The following is a 23,137-nucleotide window of genomic DNA, read 5'->3' as shown; positions in this document are numbered from 1 at the left end:
GCAACCCCAACCTGCCAGAGATGACACTCAAAAACAACATTCAACCCTTTGTCGAAACAATGAAAGCAACTCTAAACAATATGTACGTTTAAATGTGGGGTCACCCTGAGGGGGGTCCAGAGTGCTGGCCAAATGACACCACTATCGTGGAAGTGCCTACCAGCCAAAGCATGAGAATGAGAAATCAGAGGCAACCATACAAAGCAAGTGCAGTAGGATAGTCTCAGTAAATAGATTGGATCCGTCAGTCCAGAATAAGTCTATAGCTTCTCACGGCTACCTCAGTCATGAGAAACTGTCTCTGAGTCACCGTCCTTGCTGTCCTGACCTGTGTTCCTTTCAAAGTATGTGTATTTTGATCCTTGAAGAGTTTCTTGATGAATGGCTTAGCATTTTGAGGCTTAGTGAAGAGGTGGGATTTCCCATAATGCGTGATTTTCAATCATGCTGGGTACAGCATGGTGTATTGCACATCAGGCAGGTTCAGCTTACAATTTAAGGGCACATATTCACAGTCTCAGGGTGGTGTCCAAGTAGTTGAACACCCAGACAATTATGGGATGTGGTAGTGCCCCATGATGGGGGCATAGGGCATAGGAACCGGTGCACCTCTTCCATCACAAAAAAGGGGTAGAAATGGTCTGTTACCAGGAGCATTTTAAGAAAGGTCTCAAAGTAGTCCGTCATGTGGCACTTGGCAGTGGATTCAGGGAAGCCCGATATGCGCAAGTTGTTTCTGCGGGATCCTGCCTATCAAGGCCTAATTACAAGTCTGGTGTTCCAAGGACCTCCAAACTCGTGGGGGCGCGATGGTGGCAGTCCAGCCACCGCTGCACCAACCACCCTATTACAACTAGAGAGGTCTTACCACTGCAGCCACCAAAGATCCGCCATTCCCTGGTGATGGCACAGCGGTCTTGAGGCAGCAATATGCTTGGCGGGACCACTGTGGTCCTGCCAAGCATATTAAGAGTTTACTGTCTGCTAGGGTTTTTATAGCGGTTCCTCCTCCATGCAAACCGTGGCAAAGAGGAAGCAAAGGGGACCAGGTCCGCTGATGCCTCAGGGCCATGGGGTGCATGCAGGGGGTCCAACATGTGCCCCACTGCAAGGATTCACCCCATTTCTTGCATGGCATGGACTTTACAGTCCATACCATTGCAGGAACTTTTTGGGGTGTTTTAGGGCGCTCCTAATGCGGGGTCCATTTTGAGATGCACTGCCATAGGACCGCCAAAAAAAGCTCACCGGACACGAGAGACACTCTGGCAGGAAGCTCATAATCAGGCCCTAAGTCTTCGTTCTTTGCCTTGATGATGCAGAGCAACTTCCCCATATCCAGGAGTTTCTTGGTATGACCAGCAGCTTCATCATCCATCTGGGAGATGTTCTCTGCCGTGACTATGCGCATTCCGTGCTAATATATGGCACTGGTTAGTTTGTCAATCCAGGAGATGAGGGTTTTGATCTAAGAGTCTATTGAGGCAAGGCTTTTTTGGATTTTGAGCATTAAGGCACGTTTGTCCATTTCCAGCTCCTGTGAGCAGTCTTGAGAGGTAGTGGCCTCTTCAGTATGGTGCATTTTGGCCACCTTCTTGGTCTCAAACTGTAGTTTAGCCTGTATGTCCTCAGCTTTCCCCATTTTGGAAAGCACAGACTCGGAAGGCTCGCAGTCACAGGTGTCTCACCTCACTCTGTGGTCGGATACCAGCAATCTCACAAGCAGCAGTCCTCCTCCCAAAGCCAGTCAAGTGCCCTGCTGCGCAAGCCGATCATAGTGGGGCTCTGCGCCGCAATCACCCCTCATTGCATATCAATAAATGGATGTTGCATAGCAGTGATTTCTTGCAGCCAAAGCTGTGCTCTCTGGGGGCTGCAGTGTAACCTTCACAGGGTACGCAGGTGCATTGTCCGCCCTGACCACATTGTAGCCCAGCACACTTCATTGGCAGGCCAAGATGGACCTCATTAGCCTTATTCTTCGAGCCCCTCCTTGAGCGACTCAAGGCCCAAGCATCGTGCTGCAGACAAAGCGGGTGGCACCACACACCAGCACACCACCTAGCTCCCACAGCTGCAGTTCTAGTGTTGCTTCCTCGCAGCCTCCGGCACTGCCACAGCATCACCTGGTAATCCATGGCAGCCATAGTCCTAGCTTCAGGAAAGATGGAAGGGGGAAGTTGAGTAATCGGGGCATGCTGGCTCCCCTGGGTTTCAGCTCCCCCAGGTCAACGCTCCTCATCAGATTTTGTGGGTCCAATGGAGGCCATTCACACCAATGGGTGTAATGGTGGGGCTCTGTCTCCAGGCTAAGCTACAGCCCCAGAGGCACGAGCCGCCCCCCGCAGGGTGAGTTGTCCTATCCGTGGGTCTCCAACAGGCCCTGCCGGCCTCCCTGTGGCTCCCAGCACCCACGGTCAACTCTCAGCGCGGGGGGGTGGGGGGGGGGGGGGGGAGAAGATCATCACGGCCACACCAGCAGCCATGCCCGCTCTGAAGCTATTGTTCAGCATGCCGATGGGGGCAGGTAACAGCCCCTCCAAACAGTGCTCCACAGGCTGGCTCGGCTCGTGGGCGCCATCATGCTGTTACTGATTTGCATATGGCTATGTCTGAACTGGGGTGGCGTGGTGAGCAAAATAACAAGGGATTAAACCCAGATCTGTGACTGGGAGTGAATGTTTGATAATGTTCAACATTCCGTCCATCATCTTTTTGTGTTGCATTTTCACCCTAAGTGGAAAGGGTATGCCCAGACGTGGGTCCCGTGCTCATTACGCCACTGGAGTCAAGCTATCCTGGCTGATGAGGGCTGAAAGCCCGAAACCGGTCTCAGGATGCTTGATTCCGGTCCAGGGAAGACATGGCTTGGTAGTTCAGTCTGGACTGTTCCCATGAGGCACAGGGTCAAGACTGATTTGCATATGGCTATGTCTGAACTGGGGTGGCGTGGTGAGCAAAATAACAATAGATTAAACCCAGATCTGTGACTGGGAGTGAATGTTTGATAATGTTCAACATTCCGTCCATCATCTTTTTGTGTTGCATTTTCACCCTAAGTGGAAAGGGTATGCCCAGACGTGGGTGCCTTGCTCACTACGCCACTGGAGTCAAGCTATCCTGGATAATGAGGGCTGAAAGCCCGAAACCAGTCCTTGGATGCTTGATTCCGGTCCAGGGAAGACATGGCTTGGTAGTTTGGTCTGGACTGTTCCCATGAGGCACAGATCAAGTCTGATTTGCATACGGCTATGTTTGAACTGGGGTGGTATGGTGAGCAAAATAACGATGGATTAAACCCAGATCTGTGACTGGAGGTGAATGTTTGACAATGTTCAACTATCTGTCCATCATATTTTTGAGTTGCATTTTCACACTAAGTTGGAAGGGTATGCCCAGACGTGGGACCCGTGCTCACTACGCCATTGGAGTCAAGCTACCCTGGCTGATGAGGGCTGAGAGCCTGAAACCGGTCCTAAGAAGCTTGATCCCAGTCCAGGGAAGACATGGCTTGGTAGTTCAGTCTGGGCGGATCCCATGAGGCACAGGGTCAAGACTGATTTGCATATGGCTATGTCTGAACTGTGGTGGCGTGGTGAGCAAAATAACAATGGGTTAAACCCAGATCTGTGACAGGGGTGAATGTTTGACAATGTTCAACATTCCGTCCATCATCTTTTTGTGTTGCATTTTCACCCTAAGTGGAAAGGGTATGCCGAGACGTGGGTACCGTGCTCACTACGCCACTGGAGTCAAGCTATCCTGGCTGATGAGGGCTAAAAGCCTGAAACCGGTCCTAGGATGCTTGATTCCGGTCCAGGGAAGACATGGCTTGGTAGTTCGGTCTGGACTGTTCCCATGAGGCACATGCTCAAGACTGATTTGCATATGGCTATGTCTGAACTGGGGTGGCGTGGGGAGCAAAATACCGATGGATTAAATTCAATCAGTGACTGGGGTGAATGTTTGACAATGTTCAACATTCTGTCCATCATCTTTTTGTGTTGCATTTTCACCCTAAGTGGGAAGGCTATGCCCAGACGTGGGTCCCGTGCTCACTACGCCACTGGAGTCAAGCTAGCCCGGCTGATGAGGGCTCAAAACCCGAAACCAGTCCTAGGATGCTTGATTCCAGTCCAGGGCAGACATGGCTTGGTAGTTCTGTCTGTACTGTTTCCATGAGGCACAGGATCAAGACTGATTTGCATATGGCTATGTCTGAACTGGGGTGGCATGGTGATGAAAATAACGATGGATTAAACCCAGATCTGTGACTGGGGTGAATGTTTGACAATGTTCAACATTCCGTCCATCATCTTTTTGTGTTGTATTTACAGGCGTGTGAGCAGCATAGGTAGCCGAATTTCCATTTCTTCCTCACATCAAAGTCCAGGGGTGACAGAAATCTGGACAAAGTGAAGTTACTGCAGCTTCTAAGTGTCAAGGAACTTCAGCTGGGAAAATTTGCCCAGATGGCAATGGATGGGGTAGCTGGCACAAGGAGCCTCACTAGAGTGCGGCCATCTTGGAGCCTGGCACTCTGGCACCCTCATGTATGCATTTAATTACCACAATGTATTAATTTTGCTCCTGAAGGAAATACATATCATTGTCTTTGGGTGTTAAATGAGAGAGAGAAGGTGAACCCCATCCAGTGGCTAGATTGCTCCATTCATAACCATGATTGTTGGGTTGAAAACCGAGCTCCTCCACTTGAGCAACTTATGTGGTTTTGCACAAATTGTGTTTTTTCACTATGAAACATTTTAATTGAGTCTCAAATCTGAAACAGTCTTGTAGAAATGCAGTTCAGAGCTTGTTCTATAGAGATACCTCACACAACAACACTATTGGATATTCAAACAGTACACATACTAAACTGACAACTCATGGTAAAGTCAGGGCAGTGTTGTCTGGGCATTATATGTGAGGACAGGTTCATATATAAAAACTGCAACCCAGTAGTATTAACTGGTATTTTATAGTGAAACACTAGTATTCAAGAATACACCCTATTAATAATTTGAAAATAGTGTTTATCATTGTTTTATGTGACATTTGCTATATCACTTACATCCCAACTCTTGATGGCTTTACTTGCTATTTGGCTCTTGGAACTAAACCAGAGCCCTATCTGGGCTCACTGCATGAGTTTTCTGTTTTGCCCACCAAATACGTAGCAGAATGCAATATTTACATAACCATGGTTCAATAAGAAGCTATTTTGATGTAGCGCTTGCTGTTAAAATTGTTTGCAATTGAATAGCTCTGTAAATACCTTGTGTAACCAGTGGTCTTCAATTTATGGAGTAAGGAAGGACGAAGGACTTATTCAGCACAGCCAACATTTGAACTTACACATACGCACAAACACATACACAGGCACCCACGCATGTGCGCTCACGCACACATGCTTACATCAACATAATAGACACCTAAAATATCAACTGACTTGACCCACTACTTTCCACTGGACAAAGTAAACATTTTTAAATTTGTATAAAAATAATCTGCTGAATAAAATCATGGCACTTAACTAGCAACATTGAATTTATTTATGTATGTTAAATTTGTGTTGTAAAAACCTAGCTAAAAAGGTGGCAGACCGCTGTAATGGATGCAAAGCAAGCACATAGTCAAGAGGTAATAGGAGAGGTTGCTGTTTATTGGATTGTACCTTGTGATGTTGTGTTCTTTAAAGAGGTGTGTCTTCAACTCTTTGCTAAATTGGAGCATCCTTACGGTGATCCTAATGCAATCGGGATTTTGTTTCAGATGACACATCAAAATTAGGCTTGGATGGAGTTCCGCTCGCTACTTGCAGCTCCACGAAGGGACCAAAAACTCTGCTGTGCTGTGCTATGCAGAGTTCCGCAAGAGGTGGAGTACATTTGGTCATGCTGTTCGCGTTGATTTTCAGTGCCGGGTGTTTGGCCCACGATCAATCAGATAGAAAGGCACCATGCGCAGGGCAAGAGGGCACTGCTTCTTTTCTTGCCCCTTAAGTAGATTTTCTACCCAAGCTGCAGCTTTTTCAACGCGATTGAAAGGTTTCTCAATGTGAATGGTCGTGACCATCTGCAGCCACATGTGTTGAGCAATCTGACCATCCACATTGAGAAATCTTGCCAGGAGGTGCATTTTCCTCGCGCGCGCTCGCCAACTTGGAGTTGCCAAGCGCGAGCAAGGAAAAAACATTTTCAGAACTCCGCAGAGTGTGGAAAACTCTGCAAACTCCATGAGCGGAGTTCACCACCCAGGCCTAATCAAAATCTCACTTGCACTTATTAAAGCTCTCTTCAAACACAACTAATCTTGATTATAGACACTGCAATCTCCACAAAGTTACACTCATTTAAGTCCCTGCTGAGAACGTGCAACCCAAATCTTCACAAACTCAAAGGAGCTCACAGTATGCAAACATAAATCCCACACCTTTATGAGTCTTCCACAGACACCCTATACACACATACAGCCTTATCCCTTAAAACAAGAAAGTGGTTATTGATAAAGACTGATCCAATTCTTGGGGATTCAGCAGGACCTGAAAGGGAAATGGAAGCTGAAGGCTTTTTTTGGATGACAGTTTTATTAAGAAGATTGGTAAATATGCCCATGCTGTTTTTTATGTTTACAAAGCTTACTTTTCCTTGATATGTTACTTTGGTTGGCGTGTATTCTACAGGGCCAATATATGTGGTGTTTAGACAAAATATGGAATAAAAAATATGGTGCTTCAGAAATATTGTGTCAAGAAACTCAGGACTTCACAAATATCATGGTAAGTAGTATTGAATTAAAAACTATTGTTTTTAGTATTGTTTATAATATTGATGTTTAAAATATCAGTGTAGTAAATATCATTGGATATCATATTGTTTTGATTATAAAATAGTATGTAATGTGTTAAAAAAAATCTGTTTATATATGTATATATTTTTAATTTGTGAAGTTTTTTTATGAGATTGTGAAAATGTCTATGTTCATTTTTTTAATTTATTTTTATTGCTTAAAGAAAACATATTTTTAGTGGAGGAGTGCTAGGTTATTAGGGGATAAAACTGTGGGGATTTAAGAAAAATGTATACTTATATTTTAAGTTAATTATTTTTTAATATGAAAATTATGTTTTTTGTAAAATTAATGTTATTACATCTTTAGTTTAAATATATATTTTATGTGAAATAAGATATATTTTGATGTTTTTTTGTAAAAAAATAAAAAGATTACATATTTTAATTTTTTTTAAAATAGTTAAATATTTTTATAAAGTATTATAGTTGGAGTTAGGAAGATAGTTTGTTTAAACGTATGTTCATTTCTAAATTAAATATATCATTTATTTAAAATTAGGAAAACATTAAGAATTTAAAAAATGTATTTAAAATTATTATTGAAGATAAAAATGTAAGAAATTATTTACACATTTATTTGTTGAAGTTTCTAATTTGTAATATTTGTAAATGTATTTTTTAAAGCTTATTAATGGTAGATATTGTTATTTACAAAACTGAAAAAGCGATGATTACATAAAATGTAAATTAATTTGTTTAATTTAAATTTGTATATAAATGTTAGTTGAAGATAGTGGTTTATGATATTAATATTCATTTTAAATGTAAACATTTACTGAAGTTTGATAATTTGTACTACTAATAGTGTATTGTGCATTTTTTAAATATAATATTATAAGTAAAAGGTTGTTTTTCGAATTGGATTAAAAACATTGTATTCTAGGTTTTCTTAGCTTCTTTAAGTGGGTATAGATTGGAATGGGAATAGTAAATGCCTGCCCTTTAGTGTCCAACACCTTACATGAGTTGGTTAAGATGGGAGTGGGAAAACGTTTTCAACACCTTCCCCAATTTGGTAAGGCCGGAGTGGGAACATAAAATGTCACAACTTTATTGTCCAACCCCTTCCCCAATACGGTTAGATTGTAGTGGGTATAGTAAATGTCACCTGTTTAGTGTCCAACACCTTCTATGATTTGGTTTAGATTGGAGCGGAGAAGGTGTTCAACACCTTCCCCAATTTAGCCAGGCTGGAGTGGCAACAGAAAATGTCACCACTTTACTGTCCAACACTTTCCCCAATATGGTTAAATTGGAGTGAGAATACTAGAATGTCATGCCATTAGTGTCCAGCACCTTCACCGAGTTGGTTTTGATTGTAGTGTGAACAGGAAATGTCACCCCTTTAGTGTCTAACATCTTCTATGAGTTGGTTAATACTGGAGTGGGAAAAGTAAATGCCACTCCTTTAGTGTCCAACACCTTCCCCAATATGGGTAGGCTGGAGTGGGTAAAGTAAATGTCACCCCTTTACTGTTCAACACCTTCCCCGATATGCTTAGATAAACATGTGAATCGTAAATGTCACCCCATTACAGTTAAACACGTTTCCTAAGTTGGTTTAGATTGGAGTGGGAATAGTAAATGTCACCCCTTTAGTGTCCAACACTTTCCCTAAAATAGTTAGGCTTTTTCTGGGAATAGCAAATGTCACCCCTTCACTGTCCAACACCTTCCCCAATATGGTTAGTTTGGAGTGGGAATAGTAAATGGCAACCCTTTGGTGTGCAAAACCTTCCCAAATATGGTTAGGCTGGAGTGGCAATAGTAAATGCCACACCTTTAATGTCTAACTCCTTTTCCAATATGATTAGATTGGAGTGGAAATAGTAAATGTCACCCCTTTAGTTTAAAAAACCTTCATCAAGTTGGTTTAGATTGGAGTGGGAATAATAAATATACCCTCTTAGTGTCCGACACCTTTCCAAATATGGTTAAGCTGGAATGGTAAGAGCAAATGTCAACCTTTTAGTGTCCAACATATTTTATGAGTTGGTTTAGATTGGAGTGAGAGTAGTAAATAATACTCTTCAGTGTCCAAAATCTTCCCCACAGTGATTTACAGTGGAGTGTGAATATTAAATGTCACCTTTTAGAATACAACTTTTTCCTCAAGTTGGTTAAGGGCCTTATTATGACTTTGGCAGTGTAGGAGCGGGGCCGGCACACTGCAGCCCATCACCCACACCACCAAAGCAAAAACAGACCACCTGCCAGATTACAATTGTTCAAGTTGCTGGCTGGCAGTTCTTTGGCATCCCCATGGCGGTGTCTTTGAAATAGGCACCACAATGGGAACGTCAAATCATCTTCCTGCACGGACCGAAATGCACAATGTGGTGCATTTTATTCTGTGCTGGAACATGGAGGAGCATGCAGATAGGTGGGCATATCATGTGCCCCTCTGCATGCAACCCATGGTGTAGAGGCGGAAGGGGACCCTGTAGGGCCCCCTTTGTTTCCTCACCGCCACACTTTCATGGCAGTTACTATGACATGAAAAGTGTGTCAGTGAGGAAACTCCTAATATACTTGGCAGTGCCACAGTTGCACTGCCAGCATATTAATGACCTCAGACTGCTGAGCCACAACCAGAGAACGAGGATCCCTGGCAGCAGCAGCAGTCCCGTAGTGGTCCAACCACCACAGTCCTAATGCTTTGGGAAGATTGCCAGTAAAGCGGACAACCACCACGGGTTCGGCGGTCCATTAGACCGCCAAATTCATAATAAGGCCCTTCAGTTGGGGTAGGAATAGTAAATGTTAATGTTTTAGTGTATAAAATTATCACAGCATTTAGGCTCTTATTACGAGTATGGCAGTCCATTGGACTGACGTGCTCTTGGTGGCGGTCCAACCACCACCACACTGCAGGCCTGCCCGCAGAATTATGAATGTGGTGGTCGACTGCCGCAGAACAACTGCATCTGCCGGCGATTCAGAATACCATGGTGGTTGTTCAGTGGTCAGGGAGCTGTAATAAGCTGGCATTGCCACTGTGGCACCACCAAGCATATTATGAGTTGGCTTACCACTGTCTCTTTCATGGTGGTGAGCCCTCCATGAAAAGGGTGGTGGGGTGGAAAGGCAACTATCATGGCCGCCTACTGTTGCTGGGCTTGGGGGAACATGCAGGGGGGCACATGTTGTGCCGCCCTGGATTTGCTCCCCTAGTTCCTGCACAGTGTGGAATGCATGCGACACAATGCAGGAACGTGCAGTCAGCGATCTCATGGCAGCGGTTTGCATGTTAGACTCTCCAGCGGACGGTGAAGTGGTGGCACTGCTGGAGGGCCACCAAAGTTGTAATAAGGCCCTAAGTATAATCAAAATATGTCACACATATTTTTTCACATTTGTTTTTCCAATTTGTATTTGTTGTATGGTTTGATGTGTTGTTTTTGATAAAAAATAATAGTAGTTGTGAAGTCAAGCAAATGAAACAATTTCTCTTTTATATTTGAAAAGAATTAAAAAAAAAGGTAATATTTTATGCATATACTAGCAGCCCGTCCCGACGTTGTCCGGGTATGAAAAAGAATGTTTGTAATGTGTGTATTTGGCAAGGGCAATTTATTTTAAAATCTTGCGGTAGACAAAATTTTTTGTTTCATTAGGATAGGGACGGAGAAGGCCCAGCTGCAGCCCTGGTTGATGTTAGCAGGCGCGTGTAATTGGTGTAGTGATCTGCCGCCTGAGCCCGGCTACAGCCCTGGTTGATGTTAGCAGGCGAGTGTAATGTTGTTGAATGAGAGAGTTATCAGCCGCGGGTAAATCCGTTGAATGAGAGAGTTGAGTGACAGCGAGTAGGAGAGGCTGCAGTAATTGTCCCCGCAGACACGCTCATTTGCGTGTTCCCCCGCTTGAGGCCCAGATGCAGGCCTGTTTGATGTTAGCAGGCGCGTGTTCCCCCGCTTGAGGCCCAGCTGCAGCCCTGGTTGATGTTATCAGGCGTGTGTAATTAGTGTACTGAACCGCCGCCTGAGCCCGGCTAGAGCCCTGGTTGATGGTAGCAGGCGCGTGTAATTTCGTTGAATGAGAGAGTTCAGTAACGCCGCGCAAGAGAGGTTGCAGTAACGTTACTTACCAGGCCTCCAGGTGAACGAGCTTGTCACGCCCCCAGCACACGGCCACAGCAGACGATCTTCTGATTAATGTACGACCCACATGGCATGAAGGGCGGAACGTAGCACACGCCCCCAGCGTTTCTCACCTCCCCAGCGTGCCCCTTGATGCTGCACAGTTGCGTTCACATGGCATGAAGGCCAGACACACGCCCCCAGCGCTTCTCACACCCCCAGCGTGTCACGCCCCCAGCGTGCCCCTTGATGCTGCGCAGCAACGTAATTGGCGCTTGTGTGTACAACTCACATGGCATGAAGGGCGGACACACGCCCCCAGCATTTGTCACGACCCCAGAATTTGTCACGCCCCCAGCACACGCCCACAGCCCACGATGTGATGGCCGTACCACACGCCTCCAGCGTTAGTCACATCCCCAGCCCACGCCCAAAGCACAACGCAAACACGCCCACGGACTACTTTGCTGGCACGGTTCTTTTACCTTTTAAATGTATAGAGGAGTTGGCTAAGGCGCTCGACCTCGGACCTGGGGATCTGGGTTCGAGTCTTGGTAAAGACGCCAAACATCCTGTGATTCTGGGCAAATCACTTAATCTCCCCGTGCCTAACAAAAATGAATGTGTGTTCTCATGTAACGTAACTGGTGCTATGTAAAGCGCTCTGATAACTGATTCAGTTCGGGTCAACTTCGCGCTATATAAAACTCTGCAAAAAAAATAAAAAAATAAAAATAAATATGGTGGCCGTCTGCATAGCCTATTTCCTTCTGCTGCAACTGCCCTTTCCAACGCTGTAGTGGGTGTTGTGATTGGTGCTGTGGTTACTGAGATTACCCGCCTCAAAGGTTTGGGCTCTCTCTTTATAATGTTAGTATGGATGTAAAATGTATGTTTTGCATTTAATTTTACATTGAATTTAATGTTTACACAAATCAAATACATTTTTTAAACATTATTTGAAATAGTTTTAATTAGTATATATTAAATAAGTGTATATATTGAATATATACATTGAATTTGTTGCTAAATTTTTTACAATAATGTTTAATATGTTTGACATTTTACATTTGTTTTCCTTTTTTAACATTTATTAAACATTTTTAATATATCGCCATTTGATTTCAATGGGGGATAGTCTTTTTTTTTATTTGGTGGCCATTTTGTTTTAACTCTACCTTGCATTTTGCAGTCTATTGGTGTTGGTTTGGGTCTTTTTTCCAGGAACCAAGTAACTGTTAAGAGCTGCTGTTGATCGCAACAGGTTAGTCGTTTTAGGGATATTTTAGGATTTTGAGGCTAAGGCGTTAAAGTTTTTTATAGTGATTTTTTTATCCTTTGTGTTCTCGTTTAATTAACGCTAATTTAGGTTTAATTTATGTAGCAAAATTTAGAATTGTTTTAAATAAATATAAACATATTCATATTTATATTTTACAATTTATTTTTGTTTGTGTATTAATGTTTATAATTAATAATAATGTTTTTGGTATATTTATTGTTAATCAGGTTATTAATTTTTTGGAGGTATTGTTTATTTTGTGTTGGTGTAATTTACTTTAATTCAATTATACATGTTAATAGGAAGGGTAGAGTTTATTGGAAGTAAATGGTTTATGTTAAAATTGTTACCTTGGTTTTTATTTTGTGTAATTCTTAGTGGTTTTGACAATAATCTGGTAGTTGATATTGTCATGATGAATATTTGTGACATTTTATATGCACATTTATAGGTGACGATATTACATTTTCCGATATTTTTGTCATCGATATTTGGAAAAAATATGGCTTTTAACAAAGATATGCGTGTGCTCAATATTAGTGTTTTTTTAAATTATGTGTACGAAGGCAATATTTTTGTTCATGATATTACATTTCCAATATTTGCATTTTTCAATGGATCGGGATTATCTCAGTGATCTGTATATACAGAGGTCAATTCACGAGCCACTTAACATGAAGTTGAAGTCCCCAATAGCGGCAGTCCTATGAGCCCTAACAGCCCATGCTCTTCTCTCAGAGAAGGAGAGAAGCTTCCATACCCTTATGTAGAGGACAAGGGAGAGTGGCTGACATACAAGGCAAGTCCATCTCCCAGTCCCTCTGCCAGAGTGAGGGACGAGTGTCATGATTAGCTATACTCATGCCCATCCCACATTCAGTAGTTATATTTCGGGTGTCTGATTATGCAGGAAAAACTCACAAAGAGTATGGAATAAAATGGTGGAGATGTGCCGTGGTACATCATTCCAAGAGGACAACCACAAGAATCAGGAATAGAAACTGATTTGAATGTCTAGTACGTGTCTCGGGATCCAGCATTTAACTGCACGGAAACGTAGGCAGGCGCCTGCTATTGGAGTTTTCCCTTTCAGATTACCTTTGGTGGCTCGGCGTTTGTTCATGTTGGTAAGGTGTTTGTTCCAGCGATACTGCCTGTGACCAATTCCTTTTTGTGAAATCGTACTCCTCCTCCAGCTAAGCTAAGTGTAGGCATTTTTTTAAGCAGCTGCTTACAGATTTCTCATGCCTTTGTGAGAGCAATTATCTGTCAGCTGTGTGTGTCAAGCAACTCAGGTGCCTGTCCGATGACTAATTGACCCGTACGTGGAACATTTTAGGCCCAGGTGACCTTCTCTACAGTTGTGACTTTCTGCTGAAGAACAGAGCTACCTTTGTTTGAAGGGACTTATGTTTGAAGTGTCTTTGTTTTACGGATGAATTATTAACAAGGTAATTGATTTTCAAGGAACTTTGACTGCTTGTTAATATTGATAGTTAGAAAAGATGGAAAGAATTCCTCCTTATGATTTTCTATTTTAGTGGAGAGGATCTATAACTATAACTGCATTAGACACTTTCATTTTTAGCAGTGTCTTAAATGTGCTATTCATCTATTACATGGATCCATCAATCTTGAGGTTTGGTTGAAATTCCACAAGCAAATTACCAGTGTTTCAAGTATATGTGTATTAATTTGCAAAACCTAGGTGTTGTGTTTACTTATTTACTTAGTTTCTGATTTATATACTGAACTCAAGTGAGTTCTGATTTTCGTAGTTTTAAAATAAACCCTCTTTTTATTGGCATTTTATTGTCATGCAGGGTGCATACAGCTTAACAGTTTATGGAGAAACACTTCAATACAGATTCTGCCTGCTGTGCATTTCTTAGAAATTATGATAATAAGAATTAACATACATTAGGCCACTTTAAAAGTCCTTGTTACTGGAATTGGTATGGTATTGAGCTCCATTCGATTGTAAGTCACAAACTGTATGCTGGTTTGTCACTTATGTGCTGGCCTGTTGTATTGGTGCTATAAACCACCTCGAGTTGTGCCTAAAGACTGTAGGAAAATAACTCAACAATATGGGTAACTAGAACTGGGATTCAATACATAGAAAATGACTTGCTGTAAGGAGGATTGAGAGATCAAGAAGCCGGTGTCAGTTTTAACACTGTAGTGCAGGGTGTGGGGCGTGGGCACCAGTGTGTGTTGTATACGATACTTGAGAAGCTCTGGTTATGAGGTATCCTCGATCATGGGTCACTATGAAGGGGGTAGCGAGCTGTGCGCTCTCTCGGGGTACCACTGTTGCTGGATGCAGGGTGGCCTGCTCATGAGGGTCTTCTGCTGCATGGTATTTGGATGCATGGAGTAATGTCGCCCATTGCATGGAGATGTGATGCTTATGCAGTCCCTGCAGCTCTTCAGATCGAAGCAGCTCCTCCTCTGCGGCCCCCCACTTGCTTAACGCACCCCTCCAGGCCTCAATTGGTGGCCCTTCCAAGGCTCTCCTGTGCATGGCTATGCATCTTTTGGCAAGCAGGAATGCCAGGGCGGTGAAACATGTCTCTACTTTCTGTTGCTTACGGCGCCTGGTGATGCCTAGCGCACAGGCCTCCCACGTATTAAGATCCGTGAGTCCTGTGACCTCAAGTAAGGTGGCATGAATCCTGGCATAAATTGTAGCCCAGTATGAGTGGAGCCCTGTGCAACTCCAAAACATGTGGATAAAGGACACGCCCGGATCTGGACATCTAGGGCAGGTAAAGCGTGTGTCGGGGTAATAGCGTTGGCTGATTTTTGTAGTTTTGTGGCTGGATTACAAGTATTTTTGTGGTCTGGCAAGCGGGCAACGTGGTGTTCCTGCAGGGTGCTGTTTAAAGGTTTACTGTGAGCCTAAAAACAGCACCGCCATGGGACTGCCAGTGCACATTCCTAACACAGGAAGGAATGCACTATGTCGTGCATTCCTTCCCTTGTCTGAACTGGAAGTGCAAAAATACAAGGGGGAAAGACATGTGCCCCCCTGCATGCACCCCCATGCACAGGGGCAAAAGGAAGCCCTTCTTTTCTCACTCCAGCAGTGGCATGGAGCAAGACCTCCATGACACCGCTGGCGGTGAGGAAATCGCAATATGCTTGGCTGTGCCTCAGGGAAAAACCATACATATTTCGGCCCTCAGACAGCAGCACCACCACCAGGGAACATGGTTTCCTGGCAGTTGCGGCAGTGCAATCATGGTCCGAACACCATAGTTGTAATCTGGCAGTCGGACAGTGCAGCAGTCGCTGGACTACTTCCCCCATAAGACCATGAGTTTGGCGGTCCTTCGACAGCCAAACTCATAATCAGCCCTCAGTTAAGCAAAGGAACAACAAATGTTGTCCAATCATCAACATATAAAGGGTCTCAATCACTTTGTATACTGTTGCCTCTAGATGGAGACATCTCAGGGACATACTAGTCACAGGTGGCTCAGTGGTTTGGTTAGATGTAATGTCATGTTATATTCGGTGTATTACTTTACATTGTGTTGCATTGCATTGTGTTACATTACATCACAATATTTTATGCTATGTTAGTTAATTCATAGAGAGTGAGCTGTTATCAATAATGCATTCCCGCTCTGGAGTCAAAATTACGGCAGGAGCAAAAAAAAGTTCAAATGGTACCTCACTCAAAGAAGGTTTTCAGTAGTTTCCTAAAAAGGAGATGTCAGTAAATCTGTTTTTATAGAACATGGACGGTCTTTCTAAAGCTTGGCAATGAGCCGACTGAAACTTTGGTCAGGCATCGAAATTTCCTGAAAAGGGGAAATGCCAAATAATTTTCTGCCATTGAGCAGAAAATACAAGTAGACTGTAAATGGAATTAGTCCTAAAGGGGACCCTAGACCAAGTTTGTTTATAGCATATTGAATGAGACAGAGTAACTTTAGGTTGATCTATTTTTCCACTGTAAGGCATTTTAACGGTATGCCTATAATGGGTAACATGAACACTTGTTCCTAGTCCTTGAATAAGGTAAACAGACACATTGTGAAGTGATGAAACGTTTTAAGCCCCGCAAAAAAAAAGACTATCAAAATAGTGATTCCTTGTCATCATAAGAATGTGGGTCACTGTCTTATAACAGTGTGTTGGCAGATAAGAAAAGATTTGTCTAGTGGTTTTAAACAGGAACAAATTTGAAGAAATAGTCTTGCAAACTTGAGGAGACAAAGGGAGCTTGTCATTCAGCATGAAAGCCATGGCTGGACCAAATGTTAAAGGTCATACTTTGTCTGTTAAAGGTTAAAATCATAAACGGATTGTCTGCAGGGAGTTGGAATGCCTTAGGAAAAGGATCTCAGTCTTTTCCGAGTTCATTTAGGGGCATTAAAATTCATTCAGTTGGCCCTGCTGAAATGCCATCAAATAAAGAAGAGCTGTTCTTTTCTCAAGACTTATGGAACTGGATAACCAGCTGAATGTCATCTGCATACATCTTGTACAAATGGTCAAAGGAGAAAATGAGTTGTCAGAAAGGGCCATGTAGATTTTGAATAGAGAGGGGCTCACCAGGGAGCTGTGCTGGACCCCAAATGGGACAGGAAATGATTTAGCCATGGATGATTGAATAGCAAATACCAGAAAGTATCCATACAGATAACATGTAAATTTAGTTCCACTCTACTGAATCCTATTCCACAAGTCCGAGTTAAAAGGATCTCATTGGGGGGGCGTGGCCAAGATGGCGTCGGAGTAGGACGCTTCTGAGAGCCTCTCCGACGCCGACTCAGCACAGCAACGGATAGCGGGGTCTAAAGCGCCCCCACCTGCGCGAAAAGAGCAGCGGAGGTCGCCAGTGACTGGGGGCGCCGTCCGGTGCGCTCGTTGACCGGGCAGGAGACCTGTGGCGGCGACCGGAGCAGAAACGAGTTGTGGCCTGCTGAGCACCGGCCTCTCGTGCCCAGGAGGCCGAACCCAGTTGCGGCGGCGGCCGGCGCGACGGGAGAGCACGTCCCGAGGGCTAACTAGCCCCGCCCACGCGACCCGCCGGCCTGCGGGAGTCGAGTCCTGCCGGGAGATCCTGCTGCGGGTCGCGCTGGGAGAGGAGCCGACGATGCAGGACTAGAGCCACGGAGGGAGCCGGGAGAGGGTGAGCCAAGCTAGGAAGAGGCATCCTGCGGCGGGGGCGAGTGGTGAGGCTTTGCCCGGACGCCCGAGAGCGGCGGCTCCTGCTCCCGAGGGCCTGGTGGGGCGGAGCGGCGGCAGGGATCGTCGCAGTTGCTGGGGCCCCACCGAGGACTCTTGTCTGTGTACCCGCGGATCCAGCGACAGGCCAGGAATAGGCCGGCTTGGGTTCCCCGGGATTGAGCCTGCCGCAGCGGGGGACCCCCATTGTCCTCGGGCCCCTCTGCTTAGCTGTCACTGGGCCCTGGGAGTGCAGTGCTCGGCGGGGGGGGCCACGGCGCCATTTTTGAGGGAGCCCTCTCTGGCCGAGCCGGCCCTGCGTGTGCTGTTTGGGCTGTGGTACCGTCCCACTCGCCTGTTCTCCGGAGCTGGATCCTGGTGTGGCTGCTAACCTCATCGGCTTGGAGGCCGCGTTGGGCGCCTGCTACGCTCTCCTGCGGAGGACCACAACTGGAGTGGTAGTGGCTGTGCCCTGGTACGGGCTGCGTGTGAGGGTGCCCAGCGCTGTTGGCAGGCCCCGTCTGCGGCTTCAGCCAGCATTTTCTGGGACAGCAGGCACGCCGGGACGCGTGCTGTGACCGGACCGTCAGGATGTCCAACTTGCTGCGCAAAGGGAGGGCGGGGAAGGATGGTGCCCCCAAGAACTCTCAGCAACCGGCCTCGCCAGGAGCTAGTTGCTCATCGAAGCAGTCAGACGATGAGGCGCCCGCTACTAAGGCCTTCATGACGGAGCTTTTTACCTCCATCAAAGAGGACATATCTGACCTTAGATCTCAGTTGTCATCGGACCTTCGGGAGGTAAGGAGAGATGTGGATGGGATCGGCGAACGTGTGGCGACGCTGGAGGACCGTGGTCTGAGTTTGGAGAATGATGTCCATCAGCTGCAACAGGACATTATCCGTCTCACGGAGCAGAATTTGGACTTACAAACCCACACCGAGGATTTGGAGAACCGCTCCCGGAGGAATAACATTCGCATCAAAGCAGTGCCGTGGGACGGGGAAGCGGGGGACCTCCGTGGATATGTTCAAGCCCTATTTGTGCAAATCCTGGACGATGAGAGCGTGCAGGAAATAAGGATGGACAGGGTGCATAGAGTTGGGCTGCCCAGACGGGGAGGGGGGCCTCCTCCGGATATCCTTGTCTGTGTGAACGATTTTCAACTGAAAGAACGTATCCTGCGTCAGGCTCGAACCATCCCCTCTCTGCAGTTTAGAGACCACCGTCCGCAACTATACCAGGACCTGGCTGCATCGACCCTTCGTAAATGGAGGGAGTTCCGTCCTGTGACCGCCTTTCTGAGGGAGAATAACATCTCTTACTCGTGGGGACATCCCTTCCGGATCATCTTCCGCTGGCAGAATCGGCTGGCGCAGATAAGCTCCTTGCAGGTGGCGGTGGATCTTTTGGGCCTGGAGGATGTGGCCCCTTCTCAGGAGAATCGCTCTTCGCCATCCAGGAGGCGACGTCGCTCTTCCTCCTGGCATAGAGTCGGTCCCTCCCCAGAGCGGAGACGGCCGGATCGCACGACTAGTGTGCAGGAAAGGGATGCAGCGGTTGCATCGGTGGCCTCCGCCACTCTGGCAGATTCTCAAGAGAGCAGTGGAGCTGCTTGACCCCCTTTTTTCGCTGTTGGCGTCGGAGGGGCCCTGACCCTGAGGTCCGGGGGTACTGTTGTACTTTGGAGGAGACACCCCGGACTGTGGCCCTGGGGGCCGTTGGATTGGTGCCCCCAACCCACTTCCAGTCCAGTGGGGGCCCCTTGGACTGTGACCTACTGGAACTGCTGACTGTTCGACTCAGGTTTTATGCCTTAAGTTTTCTGTTGCTGCTTTTTCTTGCATGGGTGGGGAGCGGGGGGGGGTTCTGGGTCCGGGGAGTTCTGGGGGTGCCTGTGGGTCCTGTAGTGGGGATGTTGGGGTTGGGGTTGCTGGGGGGGGGGTTTTGATGGGGGAGGCCATGGGAGATCGTCTTAAGGCCTCTCACCCCTCTCCTGTTGTCTTTATGGGGCGCGACGCTGTTCTGGGACGCTTCGCTCAAGCCACGATGAGAATCGCTCTTATTGTTACTGTTTTGGACCTCATTTTTCATTGTTCTTTCTTTCTGTGTGGGGTGGGGAAGGGGTTGGGTGGGATGGTGGTGGTGCGTGACTGCTGGGTGCGTGAGGTGTTGTCTCCTCTGGAGGCGTTCTTCCTTGGCTTCTGCTGCTGGTGGCCCCTCTCGGGCTCGGCTGCTGTTTTCGGTCTGGTCGTGGCCTCTGGGCTTGCTATCGGCCATTATGACATGGGTTGCTTGGGGCTGGAGGGGGGGCTGTGTAAATGCTCCAGGGGGGAGATGTCGACTTGGCCGTTGATGTTGCTGCTTCTGCTAAGTTGTTTTCCTTATGACATGTTTAGTCACCAGATACGGGTTGGCTCTGGGCTTCTGCTTGGGGTGGGTCTGTGTGCGGATGGGGATCCAGGAGAGGTGCTTGTAGAGGGCTCGGGGGTTCTTTTCTATCATGCCTGTTAGTATAGGGTCTTGGAACGTTAAAGGTCTCAACTCGCCTCAGAAGCGGCAGAGGGTGTGGAAGTATGTGATGGATCACCAGCTGGATGTTGTGGGGCTTCAGGAGACGCATTTGGCGCGCAGGGACGAGCTACGTCTCAAGCATAGGGCGTACCCCCTTATATATAGGTCTTCGGCGTCGACAAAACATAGAGGGGTGGCCCTCCTCTTTCGCGCTGCGTTGCATTTCCAGCCCATAGAGGTGCGAACTGATAAGGATGGCCGCTGGCTGATGGTGAAAGGGCTTGTTCAGGGGCGGCTGTGTTCCTTTGTGGTGGTGTATCTCCCTAATGCTGGTCAGAATAAGTTTCTCCAAGATTTACTACTGAAAGTGGGAGACTTTGCTGAAGGTCACTTGTTCCTCCTGGGGGACTTCAACTTGGTATGGGACAAGTCGGTGGATAGCTCTGGGAGCCATAGGGCTGAGGCAGGGTTTTTTTCAGCGTCTACGCAGCAGAAGGTGGGGGAGTTAGGACTGGTTGATGGTTGGCGCTTTTATCACCCCACTGCCAGGGATTACACTTACTTCTCTCACGTACATCACTCCTACTCCCGCCTGGATCACATTTTTATCAGTCAGGCCCTTAGGGGAGATGTCCTGGATTCCACCATCCTTCCGCTTTCGGTATCGGACCACAGCTTGCTGGTGCTTAGCCTCCGTTGGTCGTCGACTGGCGGTGGGCAGAGGAAATGGTATTTCCCGGCCTCCGTGATCAGGGATGATGCCTCCAATAAATCCTTGCGGGCGGCCATTAGGGAGTTCTTTGAGCTTAATCCTGCTGCTGATACTTCGATCGCTAACACTTGGGATGCCTTTAAGGCTTCCATTAGGGGCACATGCTTGGGCCTTAATGCATGTCTTAATAGGGAGCGGCGTAAAGATCGGGAGGCTCTGGAAACAGAAGTGGCCCGCCTCGAACAGGCTCATAAGCTCAATCCCTCGAGAATAACCCTCCGACCCTTGACTGCGGTGCGGGGGAAATTGAGGGCTCATTATAACAACAGGGCCGAGCTCACGATGCTGAGATTGGGGCGACAGTCTTATTCCAGTGGGAATAAGGTGGGAAGGCACTTGGCACGTCAACTGCGAGATAAGAGGGAGCGTGAATATATTGGAGGGATACGGGATGAAGCGGGTGTTTTACAACACAGGGATGAAGCGAAGGCGGCTATTTTTGGTCGCTTCTATGCGGACCTCTATGCGGGAGACAGGCTCGCCGCGGAGGCCCAGAGGGAGTTCCTGAGGAGTCTGCCCCTCCCTCGGGTTTCCGCCGAGTGGAATGGGTCGCTGGAGGCGCCAATTACCAGGGAGGAAGTGCTCGAGGCAATTAAGGGTTTGCGGTTACACAAGGCGCCTGGGCCGGATGGCTATACGGCGGTCTTCTATAAAACGTACGCCTCCGAACTGTGTGACTTCTTAACTTCCCTTTTTAATGACATGGCCGTGTCGGGCTCCTCAGCCGGCTCCCTGGCGGAGGCGGTGATTACAGTTCTGCCGAAGCCCGGGAAGGATCTCGCCCATTGTGCGTCGTTCCGCCCCATAGCATTACTTAATGTAGACGCTAAATTATACTCGGCGATCCTGGCTCATAGATTGCAGGATCTGATGCCTGCGATCATACATCCGGATCAGTCCGGTTTCATCAAGGGGCGTCAGACTCACGACAACACTCGCAGGGTGGTTCACTTACTTGAGAAGGCCGACAGGTTCCGCATCCCGGCTGTGCTGGTGGGGTTGGACGCCGAAAAGGCTTTTGACAGAGTGGATTGGGGCTTCCTATTTAACACGCTGTCCGCCTTCGGGTTCTCGGCAAAGTTCCTCACTATGGTGAGGGCCAATTTCAGCTGCCCGAGGTCTAGGGTGACAGTGAACGGGCATATGTCAGAGTTCTTTCCGCACTCCAGGGGCACCAGGCAGGGGTGCCCTCTTTCCCCGCTCCTGTTCGCATTGAGTATTGAACCATTAGCGATGGCGGTGCGAGAGCATGAGGGGATTCGGGGTGTTCCGTTCACGGGAGAGCAACACAAAATCACGCTCTTCGCGGATGATATTTTGTTATCGGTAACGGAGCCGGAGCGCTCACTGCCGTGCCTGCGGGAGGTCTTGCTGGCCTATGAGGAGGTGGCGGGATTCAAGGTCAATTATGACAAGTCTCATATCTTGAATCTTACCCTCTCTCAAGAGGATGTGGAGCGAGTGAGGCCTTTGACACCTTTGGCCTGGGCGGATGGGTCTCTAGTTTACCTGGGGGTTCACCTGACTCCGACGGTGGGCGGGCTCTTTTCGGCCAATTTCCCGCCCTTGTTAGCAAAGACCCGAGCTGAGTTGGATAAGTGGAAACCTAAATTTATATCCTGGCTGGGCAGGATCCATGCCATTAAGATGGTTCTCCTCCCTAAATATTTATACTTATTCCAGGCCTTACCTATCCCTCTCCACGACGAATTTTTTAGGCATCTTAGGACTCAGATACTACGATTTGTGTGGCAGGGGGGTAGGGCGCGTCTTTCGTTTACGGTGTTGCGGCAGCCGAGATCCGAGGGAGGAGTGGGACTTCCTGATCTGCAGCTTTACTATAAAGCGGCGCAATTGAGAGTGCTGGTGGAGTGGTCGCAGCAAATGTCGGAGAAACATTGGCTGCATATGGACCGGAGCGTGGCTGGCAGATCGGTCTGGGACTTGGCATGGAAACCCAAGAAGGATCGTCCACTGAACGCCTATATCAGTACTCCTACGGGTACCACACTGAAGGTTTGGGACTCCTTAGCTGCGGATGAGCGGTGGACTACTTTCCCTTCGCCGTTTACGCCTATACACTTTAATCCAGCTTTCCCGCCAGCGCTTCGAGAAGGGGCCTTTGATGCCTGGAGGGAAGGTGGCTGCAGGGCGTTGACTCATCTGTTTCATGGGCAGGCACCCCTCACCTTTGCTAACTGCATGAGGGATTATGGGATCTCCCAAGCTGAACGATTTCACCACTTACAATTGTATCATTGGGCCACTAGGCCCGGGATAATGGAGGCGGCGACGAGACCTCCGTCGCCTTTCGAGGCTTTCATATTGCGGTCATCTGTCATGAAGGGTGTCATCTCCTTCTTATACCAGCTCTTGCTTAAATCGGCGGTGACGCCTAGGCACCGATACATGGGCCAGTGGGAGGTCATGTTAGGGAGGGATATCTCCGACACG

The sequence above is a fragment of the Lissotriton helveticus genome, chromosome 1_1, assembly GCF_964261635.1.
Source record: "Lissotriton helveticus chromosome 1_1, aLisHel1.1, whole genome shotgun sequence".
Taxonomy (NCBI): Eukaryota; Metazoa; Chordata; class Amphibia; order Caudata; family Salamandridae; genus Lissotriton; species Lissotriton helveticus.
Note: the sequence above shows the minus strand (reverse complement) of the source record.